Source organism: Camelus dromedarius, chromosome 3 (genome assembly GCF_036321535.1).
Source record: "Camelus dromedarius isolate mCamDro1 chromosome 3, mCamDro1.pat, whole genome shotgun sequence".
NCBI classification, from domain to species: Eukaryota; Metazoa; Chordata; class Mammalia; order Artiodactyla; family Camelidae; genus Camelus; species Camelus dromedarius.
In genome coordinates, this window is record NC_087438.1 from 12,091,202 (window position 1) to 12,098,759 (window position 7,558).

The window sequence follows — 7,558 nt, forward strand, 5'->3', positions numbered from 1 at the left end:
GAGGATGTGACCTCAGATTGACCTTCAGGCTGGACCAGGCAATCGGAGGAGCCCTGCCCTGCCCCCTCCCCTGTCCTTGGAATGTATCTTCCGCCCACCGTTCCCACAGTGGGAAGCTGTTCCAAAGGACACAGCCGTGAGAGAGCTGTGTGTGGATGAGACCACTGGGATGGACTATGTGACTGAACCCCGCTACTGTCTCCATATAAACTCTTTTAAGAGTCTGGCGGGCAGGCTCAGGAATCTCCTGCCTCCTCCGATGTGCCCCTGAGGAGCCTGAGCTTTGGGGCCCAAGGTGGCTTTCAGCAGGAGAGTGAAGCGGCCTGGTTTGTGTTTCAGAAAGTGCCCCTGGGTAATGGATTGCACAGAGTCTGGCAGAGACCCTGGAAGAGACGTTTTCCTTGACATTCACTAAGACCGGGGAGAGGAGGAGGAGCAGGCTCGAGACATCTTTGGAAATGCCAGTTAGGCAGGTGGGCACCGGGGTCTGCAGCTCAGACAGCAGCAAGGTTCCTGGACCAGAGCCGGATCCAGGCGGAGGAAGGGGCCTGTATGAGAACATGGCAGAGGACAAGGCCGAGTTGAGTTCAGAGGCACTGGCCAGATCATTTTGACTGCGTGGAGCAGAGAATGGGATGAGGCTTTTGGAGGAACAGATCAGACAGAGGGGAGTTTCGAGTATCACTTGCCAAGTTTAGACATAATTCTGTAAGCAATGGAGAATTCCTGAAATTTATCAGTTTCTCTTCTATTGTTGTTTGTTTATTCATTTGTTTTATACCAAGGAGGGGATAGACTCAAAATTCCAGTCTCCTGAGGTCCCAGGAATTCCAGCTGGACTTGCATCGTTGAAGCAGGACAGTGATGTGATCATCTCTAAATCCAGGTCTCCAAATCAGGCCTTCAGTCCCGAAGGGTATTCTCTAAGCTAAAGTAAGAATTGTGGGACGCAACGGAACCACCACGAGAGTTACATCCCTCAGACACTCCTTCATAGTCTGTATTTGGCTTGTCACCTGTTACTAATTTTAGTTCATTAGAAATTAGGCACAGAATCTGGTGATTTTTTAGGCTGGGAGGGTGGCCCCTGGCCCTGCTAAGAACATGCAGCCAGGCTGTGTCACAGGCGTCCTCTTAGACCCATGCATGAATGGCATGCTCATGGGGACCCTTAAGCTTTATAAGACTCAAGTGCCTTCTGAGCCATCAAAGCCATTTGGAAATCATAGTTAACACAGTTCCCTGTACAGCACATTTGCTTGTAGGCCAATCCATTGAAAACTGATGGCTTCTCTCTACCCACCTGTGCTCTCACTCCTGCCTCACCCCTGCCCTAACCCAGGTACCCCCCAAAATGGCTCTGAGAGCTTCCTCTGGGTGGTGAACAAGGGCCTGGCCGGGACTGAACGCCCTTCTCCTTTCTCCGAGCAGAAGATGCATTTGAACTCAGGGTCCCAGAGGCTCAGTGGCCTTCACTTCCAGCTGCCCAGTGGGCCTCAGACTCCCCAGGTGCAGCTGGATTTCCCAAACTCTCCCAGCTGCCGGGTCCAAAGTACCTACAGGCCATTTTCCCTCCCACTGATGAGGTTGTTCTTGCTCCTGCCCTCTGAGGAAGGGAGGGGGCAGAGTTGGAGGGTAAAGCCTCTTTCTCCAGGCATGTCCACCCCAGTGGGTTCCAGAGAGCACCCTGTCTCTGGCGACAGTCTTTATGAGTTAAGCTGGTTTCTTAACCTGTACTATGTGGGACTGTCTGATTCCTCTGAAGCCCTGTTGGGGAGGACAGGTGGAGATGACAAAGAGAACCTCCCAGAACAAGAAGTCGTGTTTACAACGGCCCTGTCAACCACAGTGACCCCCAAGGCAAGAAGCGCTGGAGTAAGTTTGCTTTCCGGTCTCTCCTCCCTTCTTCCTGCCTGGAGTAACCATATGGCAGATTTGCCCACGACAGGCCTGCTCTCTGCCTGCTGTCTGGCATGGTTATTAATAGCACTTCGCTTTCTTTCTCAAGGGTGTCCGGGTTTGGATGATAAATTATATATACTCCCCTCCCATCTCCAGTCTGTCAGCAACGGCTGAGAACCTTTCCCCTCAAATGCTCCCACGCCCATTTGTTCTCTGGTCTCAGGGCCACCTTCCCTGTCCAAGTGTCATCAGTTAGTGCGTGTCTGACTCGTAACCCTGTACCGCCTTCTCTTCCAATCCACACTGTATACGCCTCTAAAACACCGCTTTCTACGTGGAACACCCACTGAAACGCTTCCAGCGATGCCCAGTTACCTACAACCGCCAAACCAAAATCATCGTAAGCCACCTTTTAAAGTCCTGGTTCACCTTTTCCTTTATTTCTTTTTAGGCAGATGAGCTGCTGCCTAATCTGAACACTCGGCTGTAGTCAGATTAATGAGCTCTTCACGGAGTCCACACTCCAAGCAGACCCTTGCATGCATGCCTTTGCTCCCACGGTAAAAACTTTACCTGTCTTCTCAAACGCTGGCTCTCCTATCTGCTGCTCAGCCGACTCCTTCTCCATCAACCCTTCCTCAAGTGCAGGGAGCATGGCTTTCACAGCCATGAAGATCTGAATTTGATGGTAGATCCCAGTGTCCAGGCACTAACCACTGTGTTTCGTTGATCCTAAGACACACATGGGTTTTTTTTCCCCCAACATTTTAACATACCTGGGAATGAAATGTACCTTGAAATCTATGGCATCTTAAAGTCAATAGAATATAGTAGCTCTCTGGCTTTGTGTTATAACAGAGACTCTCTGAGACCTTGTTTCCTCACCTTTTAAAACAGGAATAATGTCTGAGTCTCAAGACTGCTGTGGGAATTCCTTGAGATAACTATACTCGAGACCCAGGGGGAAATACATCCATGGGAATCTGGGTTCTGTGCCCAGCCATTTTGTAATCACTGCCCAGGATGTCACGGAAAGACATCTACCATGTGGAAAATTTGTTGCAACAGATACCAAAGTTTGTGTACTAATAGAATTTCGCAGAATCCTCTGCACTGTGCAGAGTCAGAGAAACCAGTCTCACCCACAGGGGTAGCTTAACCATAGCGCTCCACTGAGAATTCTGTTTAGAGGAAATCAAGGGAACATTTCTCCAGGGGTGATGGGTCAAGCAGCTTTTAGTTGGAAACATGTCATCTGTGTGAAGAAAACTACAAAAGCAAATTTGTCCTCAATTTATTCCTAAGGAGAAAATCTTCAAAAGCTGATTTTATGTTAAAAAAAAATCCACAGGTAGGGAAGTATTGGATTCCAGGTGGATGTCTTGATATTGTTCATTTGGATAATTGCCCTCCCTTGTGAGAGGTCCTCTCCTTTCTGTATAAAAGTTTGCCCACAGCAAGAAGCCTGGCAGCCGGCCACCCTGGGACACTGGCAAAGGTACCTCTGTGTCCTTTGGCCGCCACATCAGGTGAGAAACCCAGCCTTCATGGAAGATCCCCAAACCCGGACCATCAAGGGTTGTGGTGCAGGATCTGAGTTGGAGCCGTCAGCAGGTATGAGGTCGTGATCTGATATTCCAGCTCTGCCCACAGAAAGAACCTGAATCAATGATACCCCAGGCAGTGAGCTCACTTAGGGACCAGGTGTTGGTTTCTAACTTTCCTACCAAAGAGAACCAGGGCCTCTAAGAGAACTGGCTGGTACTAGGTCTGAGTTAGGAACGTGTTATGTACCAGAAAGCAAAGACATGTTCAAAGGCAATTTAATGGTTCATATAAAAAGGACAGAGAAGGGATCCCAGCGACCAAATCTGGGAAACTTTGAGGCTGAAAAAGAATAATCCTGGCAAATGATGATAACATATTGAATTTTTAAAAAATCATGACTTGGGGGAGGATATAGCTCAAGTGGTAGAGCACATGCTTAGCATATACAAGGTCCTGGGTTCAATTCCCAGCACCTCTTCTAAAAATAAAACAAATAAGTAAACCTAATTACCCCCCCCCCAAAAAAACCCCAAACAAAACAGAACAGAAACAATCATGACTCCATAATGATTCAAAAGAGAGAGAGGAAATGCTCTGCTTTACAAAAGATGATAAGCAAATACGTGTAGACTATAGATTTAGAAAAGCACCCTTTAGTTAACTCTCAATGGAATAGTCCATTCAGGCAATGATCATCAATCAGTAATACAAACCACTCAGTAAAAAAGAGAGTGTATACACAATCTCAACAAAGGTGAGATTTTTTTTTAACCACAAAGGTGAAAGTGTGTCTTTGCACAGGAGAGGTCTGCCAGCCTCCACCTTATCTGCACCTCATCATACTCGGTAGCGCCCGTGATGAGACAATCTGACCTTAGGAGCCCAGGATCTCCTGCTGTGGGAGGGACACAACAAACTTGCGGGAAATACTTGGTCTGAGTCACAGTCCGATAAAACAGTCAGAGGAATCTGGAATATAAGACTTTTGCAGGTCAACTGGCTTGGATCTTCAAACTGATACCAAGAACAGAGGAAGAGCTGGAGGAGAATAGAGATAAAACAGCCAAGTCAGTGTGTGAGACTTGATTGGATTCTGGGTCAAAAAAATAGCTACCAAGGACATTCGGAGGGAAGAGTAGGGAAATTTGAGTCCACACTGTATACTAGATAGTTTTATTGAATTAGTTGTGCTTTTCTCAGGTGTGATAATGGTGTTGTGGTTGTGAAAGAGAATATCTTCCTTCTAAGTGGTGCAGATGCAACACCTAGGGAGGGGAAATGCCGGGACGGCAGCCGTCTGCTTTCAGCCAAAAGGAAGCGTGTGTGTATATACAGATATATAAATACAGAGAGAGAGAGGAAATGGGTGTGGCAAGATGTCGGTGAATCTACGTGGGGGTGTCTGGGTATTCATTGTATTGTTCTTTCAACTTTCCTGTGGGTTTGAAAAATTTCAAAACCAAAAAAAAAAAAAATGTTTTTTAGAAGACTGTATGAGAGAATAGGAAGTAGAGACAATTTTTATAATTTTTTTTTTAAACACAGATCCCTTCTATTTCCTCTTGCTCAAGACTGTGACCTTTGGTGATTTCTCCTTTCCAAGAAGTCTTGCTCGACTTAAAATCATTGTGACAACACAGCATGGGAATCTGACGATGTCGGAAATGTCATAGCAACAGGACATGAGATACTTCTATTTTCTCCAGAGAACTGTAGCTTGTCTCTCAGATTTAGTTGTCTTCTATCGAACATCAGCTATGTACAAGATCCTATAAGATGTACCAAAAGTGATACAAAGACGAAGGTTCTGCCTTGAAGAGCTAACACATAAACAGGGACTCATCATGTGTTGAGTGGTTATTATGAGCTAAACAAAAGACTAGGATTAGGGACCTAATTATGAATAAGACACAGTCCCTGCCATCAAAGGGCCCCTTGTCTTTTGAGAAGTACAGACACATACACTAATGTCAATACAATGAGACAAGATTTATGAAAAGATCTCTATCCTTGTCTAAAAATTAGGACCAAACATCCAGGGACAGCCTCAGAACAAAGAGTACCTCTGAGCTAGGACTTGAAGAGGAGGTCAGGAAGTTTTCAAGACACATGGGTAGGCATTCCAGGCAGATGGAACAAAATACATGAAAGCATGAAAGTATGAGGTGAGCAGACATGTTTGGGGATCCACAGGTAGTCAAATGCAGCTAGAATTTGGGGTATTTACAGAGGCCCACCCAAATTATGGAGGGTACTCTGTTCTACTCAAAGTCTACTGACTTAAATGTGAATCACCTCTAAAAAATAACCACACAGCAGCATCCAGACTGGTGTTTGACCAAACAACTGGGCGCCATAGTCTGGCCAAGTTGATGCATAAAATTAATCATCGTCACAGCCCCTTCAAAGATTGGTTATATTTTTGTGCCATTACTAAAACATGGAATATAGGAGAAAGGTTGGGGACAAATTTGGGATGAAGAAAATGTTAAATTTCGGTTGGTCAAGTTGAGTGGTCAATTGCAAAAGACCCTCGGGGACAGAGCTTTCTAATGGGCCAAATTTAGAGACTTTAGTGGAAGCCACAGGACCAGTTGAGACTCATGAGAGACTGTTCATTTACTCAACAACAAATGTCTTCTGGGTGCCTTGGGCCATGATGTACACAAGGTGAAGTTCCTATTCTCACAGAGCTTAAATTTTAGCAGGGTTGGCAGGCAATGAGCAAATATTCAGATAGAAATATAATTTCAAATAGTGATATGTATAATTTATTGCTGCATAACAAACCATCCCCACACTCGGTGTCTGAAAACAACTTTTATTTGCTCATGATTCCATGGGTTGGCAGTTGGGGAGAGCCCAGCGGGAGTGGCATGTCTCAGACCCATGCCATGGTGTTGCTGGGTTCACATAGGCATTTGCCACCAACTGGCAGATGCTGGATGGCAGCTGGCTGGGGCTGTCAGCTGATGTCATCAGTTGTCCCTGGGGTGACCTCTCCAGCAGGCTAGTTCAGGCTCATCACTTGGCAGCTAGGGTTCCATGAAGGCAAACCCCACAATGTGCAAGCACTTAGCAGGCCTCTGCTTGGGTCCACCCTTTCTTATGTCCCCATGGCCAAGGCAAATCATGTGGCTAAATCTGGAGTTGTCACGAGAGGGGACAACAGAGGAGCATGGAATTTATTAGGGACGGATCATTGGCATAACAATCCAACATGTGCTAAGTGCAATGAAGAAAATCAGAGCAGGGTAAAAAGAGAATTAATTTAGAAGAGAGGGCTTTGATAAACAAGGACCTACTGTGCAGCACAGGGGACTATATTCAATTTCTTGTAATAACATATAATGGAAAAGAATCTGAAATACATATATGCATGTGTATAACTGGATTGCTTTGCTATACTGAAACTAACATTGCAAATCAACTACACTTCAATAAAAAATAAAGTTAAATTTTAAAAAAAGGAGAGGGGGCTTTACTGGACAGGGTGGTCAGCGGAGGGACTTTTGAGTGGAGACATAAATGAAGTAAGATAGCCAGTCATGTGACGTTCTGGAGGCAGGAGCATGCCGGGTGGAGGGGACAGCATGTGGGAAAATCATGCAACTAGACCCAGCTCGAAGAAGGAGGTTAAAACAAAGAGAACAGAGTGAGCCCGGGTGATTCACAATTATTAGTCACTGCTAACAAGCCTAGTTTTGCTTCCTCACAGATTTCTGGCCATGCTCTGAATTATTGAGTTTGCCAAATAAGAATCAAATGGATAATTCATTATTATAATCTCACTTATTAAGCTTTAATTATATAACTCTCTTTGAAAAAAATAAATTCTTTCCTAAATATCCTGTGCCTCTTCAGACATATAGTTACACATTCTGATTTGTGTTCACTTGAAATTAGTGCAAAAAGCAGGATTCCAAGGAAGAATGAATGTAGAATCACAGAACATGCATTGAGGCCAAGCTGTTCTGACCTGGCAATGAGCCCACATCTGGCACGGCAGCTGCAACTGGGACTACGCTTGGTTGACTTGGCCGTAGTCACTGGATGTGTCTGGTTTTTGCAGGGTCCAGACTTGTGCATTAAAAGGCAACATGATGGG